We start from the raw sequence: 20,818 nt of genomic DNA, 5'->3' as shown, positions 1-20,818 counted from the left end.
AAGTGGACTCTTCTATCTCCATCCATCACTGTAGCCTGGCCCCGGGCCCCACATTGTCCCAAACTATACAAACGAAAGTCTAGATCTTGCGCTGTTCAATATGGTAGCCGCTAGCCCTAGGCGGCAATTATTCAGCATTTGAAATGTGGCCAGTCCAGATTGAGAAGTGCTGTAAGTGTATACTACACACTGGATTGCAAAGGTTTAATACAGTAAGAGGATGTAAAGTAGCTCATTAATAGTTTTTATATGATGTTGAAATAATATTTTGGATATATTGAGTTAAATGAAATATTATATTACAATTAATTTCACCTGTTTCTTTTTTCTTATTTTAATGTGACTAGTAGGAAATCTAAAAATATATATGTCTCACATTTTATTTCTGTTGGAAATAGAAATATTTATATATGCAAATAATTTATCTCATGGGGGTAGGGAGTACAAGGAGGGTGGTGGTGTGGCTCTCCCCTCCCATTTCTTATGGGGGAGGCTAGAAGGGAGTTTGTAAGAGATTCTAAGAGCATCACTAATAGAGATGGAGGGGTGCTGGATGAAGGAAGATTGGAATCTTATTTCTTGGCTTAACTTCTCCTTAGCAAGAGAATTGCTAACCTGCTCCCTCTGCTGATTTGAACAGGGGGAAAAGATAATTGGAGAGTGTGGTAGACAGAAAAATCCACCCCCTCACCAAAGATGTCTATGTCCTAATTCCAGCAACCTGTGAAAATGTTACCTTACATGGCAAAAGGGACTTTGCAGATTTGATTAAGGTTAAAGACCTTGAGATAGCAAGATTATCCTGGATTATCCATCTGGGCCTAATTAATCACAAGAATCCTTGAAAGTGGAGAACCTTTCCTGGCTGTCCTCAGAGAGAGAGAGGATGACTGGGATGATGGGAAAAGAGGCAAGAAAATTAGACGTATGAAAGGGACTTGACTTGCCATTGCTGGCTTTAAAGTTGGAGAAAGAGGACCATGATCCAGGCAATGAAGATGGCTTTTAGAAGCTGGGAACGAAAGGAAACATTCTCCCCTAGAGCCTCCAGAAAGGAACACAGCCCTGCTGACACCTGCATTTTAGCACAGTGAAATCTGTGCTGGACTTCTGACCTACAGAACTGTGAGGTTTCTGTGTTGTTTTAAGTCACTGTTTGTGGTAATTTGTTATGACAGCAATAGGAAATGAATACAGAGAGAGACATGGGGTTGGAGAGAGGGTACAGCATTTTGGCACAGTAAAATTGCATGAGTTGTTCGAGAGTTGAGTGGACATCTTGGAATACAGCCAGGCTTGAGCCATTCTGCCAAGACACATCCAAGAGACTAGATGCAGGGGAAAGGAGTTTAGCAGCAAGAGGCTTTGGGGTAGACCACCAAGGGTGACAGTTGAGAAAGATCAGATGAGATCAGGTTGGAGCAGCTCTTGGGGATGTGTAGTGGAGAGCCCTCCTTCCTGTACGGTTTCCTGAAGAGCTCATGCATGCATTCCAAGATCAGTTTAGGACCTGCCACATATAGATTATTACCAGAACAGTGAAGATTGGACCGTGAAAGAGCCACTAGCCACTTGTATCATTTAGATAGGCTAGGTTATGCTAAGTAACAAACAGCCCCAAATCTTAGCGCTTTATGACAATGTAGTATATTCCCTGTCCATTCTCCATCTGTACTCATCCTAGGGGGATCCATGCTCACATGTCATTTGCTAAAGGGAGCCACATGGGGACAGGAAAGTGTAATCCTACCATGTGCCTGGGGTTAGAACTGGGGATATTTATCTACCAGCACAAATGTCCATCAGTCCCCCTTTTCCTTTCTATCCTTGTGTGGCCCAGAAGCTCCAGAGGAGAAAGGGCACCAGGACAGGAAGGGGAGATGGGTGAAAGAGCAGAGCATGTGCCCTCCCTCATGGCATGACTCTCAGGTTGATGCCTGGCAGTATGGGAGGAAGGGGAGGACATGAGAGCTAAATAAGATTTGCAACTGAGACTTTAAATCACACTGGACATTCCATTTAGATTTTGAAAATGAAAGGAGATGGGGAGGGGTTCTTCCTGAGATGTCATTACAAAATAGGAAATTTAGATTCATCAGGACATGGATGAAGGCAGTACTTAGAAAATAAAGTGATTTTTTTATGTGACCCACTACTTCAGACTCTACTAAACCAACTACCCATGCATTTAATCCTCGAAATGATCCTTTGAAGTAGTAATTCTTATTACCTTCATTTTACATATCACCAAACTGAGGCTCAGAGAGGTTAAGTAACATGTCTAGTGGCACACAACTCAAGTGGCTAGCCAAAATTCGAACTCAGATTTGTCTGATTCCAAGTATACTTTTAAAAGCCACACTTGCTTCCCTGTGCCATAGTATTCTGATGTAAGTGACCCTTCTGAAGTAGGCGAGGAGAGACGTACTTACACTGAGTTATCCCTTTGTGGGTAGGAGGGTAAAATTAGAAGGAGCTTCAGGATGTAGCAAAAGGGACCTGCCGTTTCTGGGACGCCTGCCGTGTGCCACATACTTGGCAAGCATTATCTTATTTAACTCACTGGGCAACTCTATAAGGTAAGCACTTCCATTCCAGTTTTGCAGGTGAGCCAAATGGAGGTATCAAGACATAACGTGACTTGCCCAATGTCAAGCAACTAACAGGCAAGATTTGAATCTAGTTCTGTCAGTTTTGCAGAACTCTCTGGACCCAGCAGCAGTTTCCCATGAATGGGTTTTGGAGGCGTTAGAGGAGGGTGGGGGGCAGTCTCAGGTGGAACAGTTGAGGAGGGCCTGCGGGAAGAGAGGGTGTAATGGAGCAAGGAGCGTGGCAAGTGAAGATGCAGAGATGTGAGAGTTTGGGGACCAAGAGTAGGCAGATCTGGTTGTCACCCAGAGTGTGTAAGAACAGTAGGGGCGAGAGGAAAGGCAGCACGGAGCCAGAAGGGGGCTAGTTTGGGTTTGTTCCTGCAGACCCTTGGGCTGAGGAGTTTGGCTTTGTTCCTGCAGACCCTGGGAGACCATTTGCAGTGAGGTCTGGCGTGCTGCTGGGGAGGACTAGGAAGCCTGGAGGCTGCGGTTTCTGGGGCTGTGCCCGAGCCTTAGAGCAGGGGCTTTCTGCCCATAGAGCCACGGTCCTCTAGACAGGTGGGAAACAGGAAGGGGCTACTTTAGGCAGGAACATCCCTTAGGACAAAGGCATGGCTGGGGTTGGGGGAGACGATGGGGGGGAAGATTCCAGACACAGCAGGACAGACAACGGAAGGCACCAAAGCAGGGAGGGTGCATAAAGCAGCAGAAAGCATGTGTCTTCGGCACATGACAGACCTCTTTCAGGTCTCAGCTGTGTCTTTTACTATCTGTGTGACACTGGGCACATAATTTTGCTTTTATGACGCTGAAATTCAATGAGACCTGTGTGGTGGAACCTGCAGCTTTTCTCACTTTACTTTGGCATGCTCCAAAAGGTAGCCGCTTTCATTGGCCTGACCTTCTTCCCGAGCCCCTTCCCTGCAGGGGAATAGGAAAACCCAACATGCAGGTGGCAGTCTCTCCCATTCTGTTCAGTCTCCTCTCAGTGCAGATGTCCCCACTCTTCCTTTTATTTTGCTCTCAGAGCTGATTTAATAGTCCCTGTGGGTTTCTGAATAGCTCTTCAAGTCAATGCTTGATTTTTCCGTTTCATTCCTTCCCTTGCTTCTCTCCAGGATGACACCCGGGTATTTGAGGGCTTTAGTGCGCTCCCATGGCAGTGGGGAGAGGTGTCCTCCATATCCAGGAGCTGGTCTGCTCTTCCCCTGGACTGCTAGCCACTAGGATATGACTGGTCACTTCTAGCCTTCTGGGTGATGTACTGGTGGAGTCTATGGTTTTGGCCATTTGTCCTCGGGTCACAAAGTTCCTGTCCATGGTGCCCTCTTTTTCTTGATCCTGTGCCTCTGCCCTCTCAGTACTTCTGTGTGCCCTCTTTGGCTCGCCTCCTGGATGGAGAGTCAGGGGTGCTGCCTCAGTCTCATTCCTCTGGCCATTTCCTGCAGACCCCGCTGTGCCACCACCCTCTGCCATGCCGGAATGCTCTTATGAGGGGCTTTTCCTGGAGGTTTACAGACTCCTGCCAGTAGACATGGGAAGTGGGTCTTTACTTCTTTGGATGGTCTTGGCTTTCCCTTCAACCTATCTAATTTATCTGTTCAAGGTGAGACTGCAGTTAGAAGGGAAAGGTAGAACACAATGGCCTGAATGCCAGCTTCCCCTCAATTCCTTTCTCCCTTCCTCCATCCGTCTTTTATTTCTCACCACCTCTTGAATGTGAAGGGATGAACACCCTGACTTTTACTTGGGAAATACAGCACCCCAGGCCATGTGGTTCGGGGTGCTGACTCTATGCGTAAACTCCAGGGTTGGACAGATTATTCAGGCCTGGATGACCAGGTTAGTCCCTTTCCCTGGCTGGGAACTAGTTCAGGGTTGGACATGTGACCACATTTGTGCACTGAGACACAGCTCTGGGAACTTATTAGAACTTAGAATAGAGAAGCTCTCTTTTAAATTTTTTAACATTGAGATACAATTTATATAGATTGAACTGCATAGATCTTCAGTGTTTGGTTTGAAGAGTTTTGACAAATGTACAGTTGACCCTTGAACAACATGGGTTTGAACTACACAGGTCCACTTATAAAAGGATTTTTTTCAGTAAATATGTACCACAGTACTACACCATCTCCGGTTTGTTGAATCTGTGGATGTGGAACTGTGGATACAGAGGGCTATAAAGTTACCAAGGATTTTTTACTGTGTGGGGTGCCCCTAAGCCCTGCATTGTTCAAGGGTCAGCTGTATACACATTTGTGTAACTAACACCCAAATAAAGGTATAGATCATTTCCATCACCCTAAGAGGGTCCCTCAGGCTCTTTTCCAGTCAATCCCAGAAAGTGTCCTCTTGTCCCTTTCTAGTCAATACCACTCACTCCCCAGTGCTCACAGCAGAGGTGATCACTAGTCTGACTTTTATCACAATAGGTTACTTTTCCTGTTCTAGAACTTTTCATTTTGGACTTTTCATTCTGTTCCACTTATCTGTCTATTCTTTATTCAATATCACACTGCCTTGACATACTGCCTTGAAGTTAGGCAGTATGAATTTTCTAATTTTGTTCTTTTGAAATATATATATATATATATATATATATATATATATATATATATATTGCTATTTAGGTCCTTTGAATTTTCATGTGAATTTTAGAATAACACTTCCAATTCTTCAAAAAACAACATGCTGGGATTTTGATTGGGACCTCATTAAATCTATAGATCCATTTGGAAAAAGTTGACATCTTATCCATATTGAATCTTCCAATCCAAGAATATGATATCTCTCTCCATGTTTTTAGTTCTTCTTTCATATCTCTCAGCAATGTTGTTTTATTCTCAGTGTAGAGCTCTTTCATTATGTTCATCCCCAAATATTTTATATTTTGTGATGCTACTGTAAAAGGTTTTTAAAATTTTCATTTTCCACTTGTTTGTTGCTCCTATAAAATTTCTCTTTTTAGTGTTTGCTAAGCTGGTGGGAGGTAAAGCGTGCAAAGGTTACCATGGGGAGACGATCTCCCTGAGGGTAAATTCAAAAGAGGGGAGCAGAGATGAGAGCTAAAGAGAGATGGGGAAAGGGAGAGGGGGAGAGACAGAGGGCGAGAGTGAGTGAGAGAGAGGAGATATCCTGGACTTCACTGAGGACAATAAATTTATTTGTTTTTGATGAAGGCTTTTTTTTTTTTTTTTTTTTGCGGTACATGGGCCTCTCACTGTTGTGGCCTCCCCCGTTGTGGAGCACAGGCTCCAGACGCGCAGGCTCAGTGGCCATGGCTCACGGACCCAGCCACTCCGCGGCATGTGGGATCTTCCTGGACCGCAGCACAAACCCCTGTCCCCTGCATTGGCAGGCGGACTCTCAACCACTGCGCCACCAGGGAAGCCCTGATGAAGCCATTTTGAGCTGGATTCCTGTCACTTGCAATTGAAAGAGTCCCGACTAGTCCAATGTCTGACTTGGCCCAAACTTGCAGACTAGTGTGTATGCCTATGAAGACTAGTTCCATGCCTATGAAGAAAAGAAAAAACATGGGTCACCACTTCTTATTCCATCTTCCCATGAGTGAGAGCTGTGAGACTGCTGGTTTCCTCACTAGATGACCTATTAAGTGAGCCTGCCTCTTTTCTCCCCCTCCCTCTCTTCCCCTCCCTTCCCTTACTATTAAGTTAGTAGAATAGAACTACAGCCTATAATGGCTTCACGGGAATATGCCAGTGAATATTATTGGGTAGTGTTTGAATAATGTAACATTGGGATGTCCTAGCAAGGCTGACAGCACTAAGGAAGTACTTGTCTTCCAAAACTTGTTATTTCTTGGAACACCCCTCATAGGATTTGTGTAAAGTATACTATGCATAAAAACTTATTTATTTTATTTGCAAGAGTAACTCACCATCATTAGCAAAATGGACCTCAAACAAACACTGATAACATGACAACAGCCATGAGCAATACTGACTCATGTGAACCCTGACCTTCAACTCTATATATCAGCATTTCCTGTTCTTGGTTCTGACTTGACATTGGTGGACTCCTTTGAACAAGTAAAGTCTCTATATTGATACACTTTAATTTTCACAGGAGAATTATGCTATTTTTTTCTTGTTTTCTTGCTTGATTTTTCTTGGAGTTGAGATTTGAAAAAGCATTTAAATTCCCTGAGAAGTAACAGGAAGGAATTTCTGAATGGTTATGCTGGTCTCGAGGGAGGTGCAGATATAAGCTGAGGATTTGGGGAAGACAAATGTGATGCGCAGCCATAGAACTCACAGTAGACTACCTGTAGGCGCTACCATGTGAGCTGAGCTGTGAAGGTGCCCAGGATTTAGAGAGTGGAGGTGGGGGTAGGAGTAGGAAGGCAGGCGCTCCAGGCGGAAGGCACAAGAAAAGTTTTTCTTTTGCAAAGAAAAACTGAGACGTTGAAATTTGAGGGTGTACCAGGAAGCTAGACTCACCTTGAGCAGAGAGTTTATGAAGGGCATGGTTGACAGTAAGGTTAGAAGGGTAGAGAGGGACTAACTCCTCCTGGAGCAAAGTGGGGCTTGTATACCATTTGCATCTCCAGTGTTGTTTCCATGTTATGATGAGGAAACTGAGGCACATGAATTAAGAGATTTGCTTACAGTCACACAGGTAATAAATGGTAGAAGTTGGGGAACATGAGCCGCCCCAGAGCCCAAAGTCTAATGTCTTTCCCATCACAGAAAAACTTTGGAAGTTTGTGGAGTGAAAAAGTCACTGGGGCTTTCTTAAATGTCTCTTGAGTTGAATTGATAGGTAGAAATTAGAAATCAGATTTTGGTTCAGGATGAGCAAACACTTTGAGGAAAAACAGGCTTCTATAACAAATAGTTTTAACAACCGATTTTTGGGATCTCTCTCTCTCTCTCTCTCACTGATGTAAATTTGTAACTGATAATGGTTCCCTCTTCCTTTTGGCCACAAAGAAGCTTAATGTCAAATTTGTGGCTCTATAGAATGGCTGGTCTGCCTTCTGTAGAATGACTGGTCTACCTTTCTGCATGTTAATCTTACCCCTTGCTTTATTTTTTTCCAGCCCTTTTGTCCCTTTGCTGTTATTTTAACCCTTTGCATTGGACATATTCATTCAAGCTGCCTCAAATTTGTGTGTAATTATCTAATTAATGGGGGCACATGTTGAGAAATTCTAACAGATGTGCTGCCTTGTGAGGTCATGAGCTCACCACCATCAGTGGTATGTAAGAAGAGACTGGAGGACCTTTTGGCTTTAAGATCCGTTCAGTTCCAAGATACTTTGATTATAAGAGTTGGAAGTAGGTCATTGTTTCACAGCACACACAGCCATCCCTGCAACAAGCTGCACCCCAGCGCCCATAATGAAGTCCTCTTCCTCTCACAGGCCTGAGGTCCTCTGGCTACAAAGGCTAATGAGACTCTGGGGGTTGGGGATGCAGGCTGCCTGGTACTGGGGCAACAGTGCAGATGACTTTAATAGCATGTGACTAGCCATGGATTGATTGAATAAGCAGATGTTAAGGTTTGGGCTGATAATGATTCATTACTATTTGGGAAAAACCTGATAGGGATGCTCTCACTCTAAGAATTAATTAGATTATGCTTCATCAGTTGTATTGAGCAGAGTGTAGATGGCCCTCTGGGTACAGAACTCTCCAGTTAGAGGAATTAGCATTCCTTCCATCCAGCAAGACATGGGAACAGGGAGCTTCCTTCTATTGAAGAGCAGGCAAGACAGGGAGGGGAGGAACAGGGAGACAGGCATGCAAACTTGATGTTTGCCTTCCCAGCATCCATCTCCCTTCCTCCTCTGCTTTATCATTTGGAGATGCTCCCCTTTGTCATTCTCAATCCAAGCAAGGGTGGGGCTCCTCTCCAGCTCAAGTTGGGAGGGAGAGCATGTAGCCAAAGCTGGGCCAATCAGTGTACTGCATTGCCTGGGCCACAGTGATAGGTTCAGGGATGTACATTTGTGACCCAGTCAGATTCCATGAGACTTGATGAGACATTTGTTGGGAATCTAGGGAAAGCCATTCTCTTACTTTTCCCAAAGGATGTGAGGTAGGAGCTGCAGCAGCCATTTTGTGATTCCAGCCCCCAAGCCACCGGGTCACTTCCAGCATTTGAGTCTCCCCAGCTGATGCCACATGGAGCAGAGACTATTGTCCCCACTGAGGCCTGTCCAAATTACAGATTTGCCAGCAAATATTGTTTTAAGCCACTGAGTTTGGGGCTATTTGTTACACAGCCATTGATATCTAGAATAGTTCATCTCCCATATTTTGGACTGTAGGCTAATCTTTCCTTGCTGCAAACCTGATCATCTTGCCTCTCTGCTTAAAAAGTCCTCAAAAGTCTGCAGGTTAAAGACCAAACTTTCCTGTGTGGTATTCAAGGCCTTTCAGGTTCTACCTCTGAGATCTCATCTCCCTGCCTTTCCTCTTGGATATTCTATCCTCTGTCACACAGAACTGCTTGCAGCTCCAGAAGCAGCTCATACTCTCAGGCCTCTGTGTCTTGTGTGTGCTGTTCCCTGTGCCTGGAATGCCTGTTGGGTCCCTATCAGAAGACTCCTCTGTGGAGAAGTCCTTCTCTCGTTTTTCTTTCTCGAAGTCCTGTTGGCCAAATGTTGGACCTCTTAAGCACTGTATTCTCTCCTTCTCCTGTATTTTTTTAAATTAATTAATTAATTAATTAATTTTTTGGCTGCATTGGGTGTTCGTTGCTGCCCGCAGTTTTTCTCTAGTTGTGGTGAGCGGGGGCTACTCTGTTGTGGTGCGTAGGCTTCTCATTGTGGTGACTTCTCTTGTTGCAGAGCACAGGCTCTAGGCGCACGAGGTTTAGTAGTTGTGGCAGGTGGGCTTCAGTAGTTGTGGCACGTGGGCTCAGTAGTTGTGGCTTGTAGGCTCTAGAGTGCAGGCTCAGTAGTTGTGGCACACGGGCTTAATTGCTCCACGGCATGTGGGATCTTCCCGGACCAGGGCTCGAACCTGTGTCCCCTGCATTGGCAGGCGAATTCTTAAGCACTGCGCCACCAGGGAAGCCCCTCTCCTTCTCCTGTTTTTGTACATACTCTGTTTTTCTATACGGAGAATTTCCTTGACTTTACCTTTCAACCCTTCCTATGGAAAATTCTATTTTGATAATCTCATTTTAAATTTCCAACAGCCCTTTCTTACTCTGTTTTTCACTGTATCTTGTACTTACTTCATGTTTTATGTTTCTTGCTTCATGAATGAAGTAGCTTCTTGAATCTCTCTGCTCTTCTCTATGTTGAATTATCATAGTTGCCTTGTGGGTCTGTTTTTCTGTATTTCTTCATTTCTTGCTTTCATGTTGGCAGCTTGCCTCACTGTCTGGCAGTTCTGAATTGTCCATTCATGTTTAAGAAGGAGCAGCTCGGGAGCTCTGAGAACGTAGGGCTTGCAGGATTCCCCTGTGGTAGGTGAACAGGAAGAGCCCGAGTGCCATAGGTGTAGGCTGCAGCACTCCCATGAGCTGTCTTTGGTCGTCCCAGATAGCTCATTCCAGCCCCCGAGAGTGCGTTCTTCCTTGTCGCTGGGCGATGCACGCTTTGCTGTAGGACCCCACTGAACATGGAGTGGTATAGGAGGGGTAATGAGCCTTATAAAGACTCGTATTAACCCCCTCTGTTCATTCCCTGATCTCCCTTCTCACCCTCCTCCTTACTTGGTAGCTTTGAATCTTGAACCTCTCTGTGGTTGGACATGGCAAGACAGCCTCCTAATTGTCTGTAACCACATTCTCATGTGTTCTGGACTGCTGCTGCTTCTGTCGGACTCCATCCATTTCCAGCAGTGTCTGTATTCTAGAAATACATGAAGTTCCTTTTCCATTGATGTCCCACATCTGTTCTCTTTGTCATATTGGGTTTATGCCTTTTAAATTCTCTCACTGTCATTTTACAGGGATCTCATCAGGCAGGGGAGATGAGGGCTGGTCTACCATTAAGAACAGTAAGTTCAGACTATGTGCTTCTGCCTTCCTGCCCTGAGAAGGACTTTAGAGAATACTGACTCAGTTTGAAATGAGGAAACCAAAATTAGAATGGGTATAGCAGCTGGCCAAGGATGAATGGCCTAGTAGGGAAGTGGTAGAGTATGTTAGTTTAGAGCATAGACTCTGAGACCAGTTGGCCTGGGTTTGAACCCTGGCTCCATCACTTACTAGCCATAGGACCTTGAGAAAGATATTTAACTTCACTGTGTCTCTTTTCTCATCTATAATATGGAGATAAAAATACTGACCTTATAGAGTTTTGAGAATTATGTGAGTTACTATATATGAGGTGCTTAGAATAAGGCCCATCACAAAGAGTTGTCTATTAGTGGAGAAACTTAAACAGTAAGTTTCAGATCTTAGCCAAACTCAGGCCCTGCACCAGTATGCCTTACGAGCTTCTATCACATGAAGTTTCTAAACAAATAGAAACACAGCCATTGCTAAATTAAGTGCAAAGTCATCATCCTGGTAGCTCAGACCCTCCGCAGTGTCTTTCACCTAGCCTTTTCTCCTGTTACCTCAGACTCCTCCCCCTCTTGCCCTATCCAAGCCATGCCTTCTAGGCTGATCCCCTTGGTCCTGCTTCTTCATGGCTGATTGGAATAGCTTTTAAATGCAGTCCCTAGGGCCCAACGTTGATAACTGTATTATAGCTAATGGCACCGTCAACTGCCTGGAGAATCCCTCTCTTGTTTCTTTTGCTGCTGCCTTTGCTGAGCTTTAAATCTGTTTAACAAAATAGACTTTTGTCCTGTTTGCCTCTTGGCTCCCATCAAAATTTCCTGGAAGGTAAGGACTGTGGCATAGTCATCTTGGTTTCCTCCAGAAGGCTGGTGAATTACTTCACATCTGCTAATAAGCAGAATGGAACAACTCGAAGATGGGTAGACCTGATTGGGGTCTCAACTACACCAACTGTGCATCCTTGGGTAACTAAATTAACTTCTGTTGTCCACTACTACCTCATGTGCATTTTAAGACTCAAATAAGATGCCAAACCTTTTACAACCTAAGGAACTGTGAGAGGAGGATTTTGAGAACATGCTGATAATGAGACGTGGTGACAAGGATTCCCTGCAGGTAGGGGGCGTTAAGAGAGATGAAACCCCAAGGATCTATTGGAGAGGACTTGGCAGAGGCAGGTAGTGTTGGCCAAGGGGAACTGTCACCTATGGGAGGTAGTAGGCAGGTGACCAAGAGGACAGGAGTCTTGGATGTCTCCTGTGTTGAGCTGATTGTTGGTACCCTAGGAAAGGATGAGATGCCTGAGAGAATGTGGAGACAGATCAGAATGCCGAGGACAGGATTTTAGGGAAGAGCAACAACTTTTGAAGTTTTAGGCTAGAATTGTAGCCCATGGAAAGAGGAGAGCACTCAGTGATATAGCAGGAGACCAGGAGAGCACTGTCTAGGAGCCTGTGAGGTGAGAATTTCAAGAATGAATGCTGATTACTGATTGGGTATTTGTTGATATTAAGAAATTACGTAACTTTTTTTTAGATGTGATGATATTGTGTCTGTTTTTTTTTTTTTTTAAGTCCTAATCCTTTAGAGATACATACTGAAGGATTTATAGATGAAATGATATGGACCATTTTTAAAGTCTTTATTGAATTTGTTACAATATTGCTTGTGTTTTATGTTTTGGTTTTTTGGCCGTGAGGCATGTGGGATCTTAGCTCCCTGACCAGGGATCGAACCCGCACTCCCTGCATTGGAAGGCAAAGTCTTAACCACTGGACCACCAGAGAAGTCCTGGTATTTACTTTAAAATAAACTTGTGGGATATCTAAAAGGGATACACTTAAGATTCAAAGATACAAATAGGTTGAAAGTTAAGGATGGAAAATATATACCATGCAAACAATAACCAAAAGAGAGCTGGTGTGGCTATACTATTATCAGACAAAGTAGACTTTAAGACAGAACTTGTTATTAGAGACAAAGAAGGACATTTTATAATGATAAAAAGGTCAATCCATCAGGAAGACATAACAATTATAAAAATATATGCACCTAACAAGAGAACTCTGAAAACATGAAAGGAAAAAAAAACCCTGGGAGAATTAGAGTGAGAAATAGATAATTCAACAAAATAGTTGGGGGTCTTCAGTACTCCACTTTCAATAATGGATAATATGAGGCAGAAGATCAACAGAATTAAGTTTGAACAATACTCTAAACCACCTTGGCCTAACAGATCTATAGAACACTCCATCCAACAAAAACAAGATACATGTTCTTCTTAAGTACACATGGAACATCTTCCAGTTCAGACTATATGCTGGACCATGAAACAAGTCTTAGTAAACTTAGTATAGAGAATAGAAAAACAATAAAGTCAATGAAACTGCAAGTTGGTTCTTTGAAAAGATCAACAATATTGATAAACCTTTGACTAGACTGACCAAGAAAGAAAGAGAGAAGAATCAGGTGACTAAAACCAAAAGAGAGCTGGTGACTGATCTTACAGAAATAAACTGGATTGTCAGGGAATACTATGAACAACTGTATGCCAACAAATTAGATAATCTAGATGAAATGGACAAATTCCTAGAAAGACACAAACTACCAAAACTGACTCAAGAGAAATAGAAAATCTGAATAGACCTACAACAAGTAGAAATTGAATTGGTGATTAAATTCCTGACAAAGAAAATACCAGGACCAGATGGTGTCACTGGTGAATTCTACCAAATATTTAAAGAGAAACTAATACCAATCACAAACTCGTCCAAAGAGCAGAAAGGAGGGAACACTTCTCAACACAGTCTATGACGCCGGATACCTTATTACCTAGACACCAAAACCAGAAAAAGACAACACAAGAAAATAAAACTACAGATCAGTATCCTTTGTGAATATAGATGCAAACGAGATGCTGGTAAATCAAATCCAGCAGCATATAAAAAGGATTATACACCATGATCAAGTGGGATTTATCCCAGATTGCAAGATTGGTTGACATCTGAAAATCAATCAGTGTAATATATCAATATATAGAATAAAAGACAAAAACCATGTGATCATCTCTGTAGACACAGAAAAAGCACTTGACAAAATCCAGCACTTTTTCATACTAGGAATTTGAAACATAATTTCAGATTAGGAATAGAAGCTGTAGTGGTTGGCTGGTCCTCCCACCCCACAAATGTCCAGATCCCAGAATTTGTGAATGTCACCTTATTTGGAAAAAGTATCTTTGCACATGTAATTGAGTTGAGGATCTAGAGATGAGATGATTCTGGATTACCCAAGTGGGCCCTAAATCCAATGATGAGTATCTTTCTAAGAGACAGAAAAGACACAGAGACACAGGGAAGAAGTCCACGTGAAGTTGGAGGCAGAAATTGGAGTGATGCAGCCACAAGCCAAGGAATGCCTGTAATCATCAAATGCTTGAAGAGGTGACAAAGGATTCTCCTCTAGAGCCTTTGGAAGAAGCATGGCCCTGTGACACTTTCATTTCAGACTTCTGGCCTCCAGAACTGTGAGAGAATACATTTTTTTCTTTTTTAAAAATATTTTATTTATTTATTTATTTGGTTCCACTGGGTCTTAGTTGCGGCAGGCAGCCTCTTTAGTTGTGGCACGTGAACTCTTAGTTGTGGCCTGCATGTGGGATCTAGTTCCCTGACCAGGGACCAAACCCGGACCCCCTGCATTGGGAGCGTGGAGTCTTAACCACTGGACCACCAGGGAAGTCCCCCATTTCTTTTGTTTTAAGCCACCAAGCTTGTGGGAATTTGTTTTGGCAGCTATATTCAGAAGGGGACTCTCTCAACCTAATAAACTGCATTCATGAAAAACCCACCGCTAGCATCATACCTAATGGTGAAAAACTGAACACTTTCCTTCTAAGATCAGGAAAAACATAAGGATGTCTGCTCTCATCACTTGTATTTTAGCCAGGACAGTTAGGCAAGAAAAAGAAATAAAAGGAAATGTAGCTTGTAAAGGAAGAAGTAAAACTATGTCTATTTGCAGATCACATGATTTTTTTTTTTGCGGTACGTGGGCCTCTCACTGCCGTGGCCTCTCCCCTTGCGGAGCACAGGCTCCAGACGCGCAGGCTCAGCGGCCATGGCTCACGGGCCCAGCCGCTCTGCGGCACGTGGGATCCTCCCGGACCAGGGTACAAACCCGTGTCCCCTGCATCGTCAGGCGGACTCTCAACCACCGCGCCACCAGGGAAGTCCCCACATGATTTTATATATAGAAAAATTTAAAGAATTAATAAAAACTATTAGAACTAATAAACCAGTTTATCAAGATTACAGGATACGAGATCAAAATACAAAATACTAGCAGTGAACAATCTGAAAATGAAATTAAGAAAACAATTCTATTTATAATAGCATCAGAATGAACAAAATATTTATATGGTTACCATATTGTACAGTATGGGTGATTGCAGAAAGTTCTATTGGCAGCACTGCTGCTGTAGAATGGCAGCTCTAGAGAGCCAGGGCAGGCATTACAAACATGCTCTCCTGGACATCCACTTGCAATGACCGCAAATAACATATTCGTGCAGTGGTTACTTCTTGTGATGAAGCTGTTGAAAATATCCAGTTCTTTATTGCACCTTGTAGGATGCAGTACTTGGCTGGTTCAGAATTTGCATGGATAAGCAGAATAAAATGTGCATGGAAAAGAGATGAAGCAAATATACTAAAACATCAAGTATGATTATTTTGAGTAATGGGAATATGAGCCAGCATTTTGCTTTTGGCTCTATGTAGTGGACTGTGCAGCCAGAGTTCTTGTTTTTCCCCACTTTTCCCACCCCAAACCCTGAAACATATGACTCAGGTAACATTATTTGAATTCCTAGAAACAGCCATGCCTGAAACTATTGCACTCTGGATTTCCTCATTCCATAAACTAGTTAAGTTGATTTGAGCTGGGTTTTTATTATTTACAACCAAAAGAATACTTACTGGAATAGTGAAGCAGGGTCTGAGAGGCCAAGCTCTGTGCCCAGGGGTCACCCAGCGGGAGATCCCGCAGGGAATCGTGCTTTTGACTGTCATGCTACTCAGGGCCCTCCACTGGGCACAGTGGTTGCAGGTATCCTGGGCTAAAAAAAAAAAAATTAAGGAATTCTTATCTAATTGTGCTACTTTTCTGAATTTCTATGTTTTCCACAATGTGCGTCTATTCCTCATCAAATTGGAAAAAAATTATTTTAGAAAACTTAAGAAAATGTGATGTATGTAATATAACATGTAAAAAAAAAAAAAAAACAGGAGGGAGAAGTGAGTGGGATATAGATGAAACAAGATTGGCCGAGAGTTGATAATGGTCAACGCTGGGGGATGGATTCATGGGAGTTCATTATACTATCATCACCACTTAAAAATTTTCCATTAAAACAGTGAATGGTGATCAACAGTATTATCTGATGCAGAGGATCAGAAATGTGCCAGTTGGCTTGGCAATGTTCCAGAGGGGCTCTTGAGGAGAATGTTGTGGAGAAAAGTCAGAAAGCAAAAGGGGAGGAGTGATGGGGTTATGGGTGAGGAAAGTGGAGGCGGTAAGTATAGAGGTCTTTAAAAAAATATTTGGAGGTTAGACAACAGAAAGGATGGTTATTAAAAATAGTTTTAATTAAGTAATCAATTTTCTATAGTCTCACATGATTTTCAATTTTTTTTTTTTTTTTTTTCCCGGTACGCGGACCTCCCACTGCTGTGGCCTCTCCTGTTGTGGAGCACAGGCTCCGGACGCACAAGGCTCAGCGGCCATGGCTCACGGGCCCAGCCGCTCCGCAGCATGTGGGATCTTCCCGGACCGGGGCACTAACCCGTGTCCCCTGCATTGGCAGGCGGACTCTCAACCACTGTGCCACCGGGGAAGCCCTCTCCTAGTTTTTAACAAACCTCTGTATCTGGTGAATCTGCAGGATGGAGGTATAGGATTTGTGATTCCCAAACATATGGGACCATGGAACCTCTAGTCAGTGAAGCATTTTGTAGGATTAGTATCTGTGGAACACAATTTGGGAAACATGGTAGATGGTGATGAGGTTGGGGAATGCCAGGAGCAAGAGACTTCCTGAAAGTTTGTAGGGGGACAGCGGTCTGCAGGTGGCTGTGGGCACTGAGGGGTAGACCCTTCCTTCTCAAGCATGGAGTCAGAGGATTCTCTTAGTCCAAAGGAGAAACCAAGATCAGATCCTTTTTCCTCTAACCAAGTTGGCCCTCGCCCAGAGAACATACCCTCCCCAGATGTCAGTAAAGCAAGCACAGAGGACTGCTGCAAATTCTATAGCCCCTTTAGATGTAGCTGAGGAAGATGGGGAGGAGCCCCATCCCCAGGGAGAGCAAAGAATTACTAGGCCTACTCCTCCAGGCAGGGTGTGGCACACAGTGATGGTGGGGCCTGATCTGGAAGGTCTCTGCAGAGAAAGTTCTGTGTCCACCTTGTGTGCTCCGGGCCAGGAGGGAAGTTCTATCACTGGGTATAATACCAGGATCTCAGACAGCACTGTGTGCCCTGGAGAGGAGTCGCTTTTATGGGGCTACCTGGGAGTAGCCATGGTCTTATGGAGATAACCAAGTCTTCACAAGCTTGAGTACCTAGGAGCCAACCCCCCTAGAATCCTTTTGAATTAGAGTCAACCCGCTAGAATCCTTCTGAATTATGTCACTGCAATCCTAATGTGCTCTTATAATCCCATGGTAGCTTTTGCATGGGAATTAATCCCACTGTACTCTAACAGAGTTGTGTGTTCTTCTGTATGACTTGAGACCAGAGGCTTCACCCTATACAGGGGATAGGCTGGTGACCAAAAGGGAAACATCTCATTGAATGTGGCATTTGTCTGGAGGGCCAGTCCCCACAGAAAGGGACCCTACCACTACACTACCCTGAAGTGCAGTGCTGTTGTGAGGTCAATAGCTACTGTTAATCAGTACAATTTTAGGGACATCTATGTACTAGGCACCAAGTTTTCAGTGTGCTTTTGTCTTTTCTGTTGATTCATGACGATTTATTTACAATTGAGGAAATGGAGGTTCAGAGGTTAGAAAACTTTCCCGAGGTCATACAGATGGTAAGTAACAGAACTAGGGTTCAAATGCAGATCTGTCTGACGCCAGAGACTATGCGCTTACATTAGCCAGGTAACAGAAGTGCTCAGAAAGCATGAAATGATGATACTCTTATGATTCACACAACAGGCTGGATTGGGTTTGATACTCATCCTGGGGAGGAGCCGTCACTGCTGCTCTTCTAAAAGAGGCGGGGTATGTTCTGGGGGTTGGGTCCTGGGAGTCTCTTCATATTCTCTCTGTAGATGTCCTCTGGGAACCAGGGGCCATGGGTCTGAAGCTGCTTCTGCCAGTTCAGCTATTCCTCGCAAATGGGCATCAGTAAAATGGCAGAATGTCCTGTCATTGGCTCTGAGCAGCAAATGAGATAATTGTGTCTTGCAAAGCTGGCCACCCTGTCATCTCGTTTCCATGTTTGATGGGGTTCCTAAAAATTGGTACCATTTGTTGAATACTCCCTTGTGCTCCTTTTCAAGGAGTTTTGCTCTAAACGGAAGGAGAGAAATGAGGTGGTACCTGGAGGGAAAAGTGAGGTTAGGAGAGGCTTTTTTTTTTTTTTTAAATAAATAAACCAATGAATGAATGAATAAACAAATAAATAATAAGAGCATGTTTGTATGCTGAACTGAATGATCAGTAGTGAGGAGGCATATGATGAAATGGGAGAGAGGGGAAAGATGGCTAAAGCTATGTCCTCAAGTAGGTGAGAGGGGAATAGATTTAAAGCACAGATATAAGTAATGGCTGTAATCGGACATTTGGCTGAAATCTGGATATCCCATACTTACGGAACCCTCCAGGCCCTACCCCATAGGAGGGAGACTGTGGGTCTTGGGCAAGAGCCTTGGACTGAGCCAGGGGGACTGGATCTCCAATGGCCCTGTGCTTCCTCCGGAGGGGCCTGGAACAGGCTGGATAACTTCTATGAGCTTTGGTTTTGGTCTTCTTGTAAAATGAAGATGATTTTACCTGTTCCACAGAGTTGCAGCAGGTATTAAACAAGATAATGTAAGCAGGGCACTTGGCATGGAAAATAAAAGTGATTTCAATTCCATCATCGAGAGATAACCATGTTTACCATTTTGATATATTTTTGCACCAGTCTTTTTCCAACTTAATATAAATACATACTTAAAAATACTATTGTTCTTTGCATACTGTTCTGTAACATGCTTTTAGCACTTAAATATAATGAGGACAATTTTCCATGTCGTTAAATATTTTTCTATAATATCATTTTTAAAATGTATGCAGATCATTACAGTAGGTGGACTTACCATACTCTATTTTAACCAATTCCTGTTGTAGACATCATAGAAGTTGTTCCTTACTATTTTCTATTATAAATAGCACTGCTACACACTTCCTTTTGGCTGTATTTTCTCATACATCGATGGTTATTTCCCTGTGGAAGTTTTTGGGAAATGGAATTGCAGCTGAACTGTGGACAAGCTCTTTTACCTTGCTACAGATAGAGGAAGAAGAGGATTTAGGGGATAGCAGAGACGGTAGAGTGAAGTGTGGTACCCAAAGGGTGTTGATGAATGGGTTGCTGTTGTTCTGGAAGCAGGGCTCTGGGGGTCTGAGATAAATCTCTAGATGTGGTCTTTCTCCTTTAACAATTTAATTGCTGCTCTGGTTTAAGACATGAAGGCAAACTTACCAAATATGAGGGAGCTGTGAAGCTGACAAGGAAATGTTGAATAATGGAATCAAGATGCAAGGGAGACCCTTAGTGGCAGGAAGAATGGGCTGAAGCAAACAGGAGAGACTGACTAGGGAAAACTGTACTGTCTTAACAGTGATAAATCTAGACTATAGATGTTGGGGCTAGAGGAGAGCTGGATGAATGTCAGGTCATGCCAAAAAGACACAGGGGTTGGTGTGATGTGGTTGCCCCCCAAACTCATGCAAAACAACCCAATAGACCTCAGGTGGTATCAATTTGAGTATAGTGTCTAGACCACGTATCAGTGGAATGTTGGTGAGATGGAGCTCAGCCAGAAAAAAAGTGGTCAGGCTGGGGAATGATTTAGACCAGGCTGTGCAACAGAAATATAATGCAAGCCATGTCTATCTGTCTATCTGTCTAAAATTAAAATTTTTCTAGTAGCCAGTATTATATTTTAGATAACCCAACCTATCCAAAACATTATCATTTCAGCATGTAATCAATATAAACAAATTATTAATAGATATTATTCTGTTTTTCCCCTTAAGTGCTAAGTCTTTGAAATCCAGTGTGTACCTTACACTTCCAGCACATCTCAGTTCAGACTCTAAATTTTCAATGGTCAAAGTGAGACCGAAACAAAAGTGTGTATTTAGTGGGAAAATATTTCATACTGCTTTTGTTTTTAAATTTAAAATTTAAATAATTAAAATTAAGTGTAATAAAAATTGAGATCCTCCGTTGCACTAGCAACACTTCAAGTGCTCAATATCCCCATGTGGCCAGCGGCTGTCGACATTGGACAGCGCAGGTCTGTACCCTGTGGATGCTACTCAAAGTGTGGTCCATGGACCAACAGCATCTGCATCCCCTGGGAGGTGATTAGAGATGTGGATGTTTAGGCCCCACCCAGAACTCCTGAGTCAAAATTTGCATTTCAGCAAATTCTCTAGATGCTTCCTGTGCTCACTACCATTTGAGAAATAGTGATCTAGATGTCAGGTGATGATTTGGGGAATTTCTGAAGAAACTGTGTGTGTTTTGCATGGGAAAAGGAAGCCTCAGGAGACTGTGATAACAGGCTTCAAAATATTTAAAGACCTGTATGTGGGAGGTGGGAAAGATGTGCTCTCAGATGGAAGAACTAAGACCACAGGTGGAGGTAGGGCTGGGGTGGGAGAAAGGGAACTGAACTTTTTAGAGCTTCCGTAGTTAGTCTTACTTAATCCTTGTTACAAAATAACTGGACTTGGAGTTAAGTCAGACAGTCTGAGTTTGAATCTCACCACTGCTAATCACTGTGCATCTTGAAGGGAGAATTACTTAGCCACTCTGAGCCTCAGTTTACTGTCTGTAAAATGGGAAAAATAGTAATCCACCTGCCAGGGCTAATGTAAAGACTGTGTAGGCAAGGACCATACTCACAGTATTTACCACACCCTTTCTGAGCTCGGCACAGACCTGGC

Source organism: Delphinus delphis, chromosome 16 (genome assembly GCF_949987515.2).
Source record: "Delphinus delphis chromosome 16, mDelDel1.2, whole genome shotgun sequence".
NCBI classification, from domain to species: domain Eukaryota; kingdom Metazoa; phylum Chordata; class Mammalia; order Artiodactyla; family Delphinidae; genus Delphinus; species Delphinus delphis.
Note: the sequence above shows the minus strand (reverse complement) of the source record.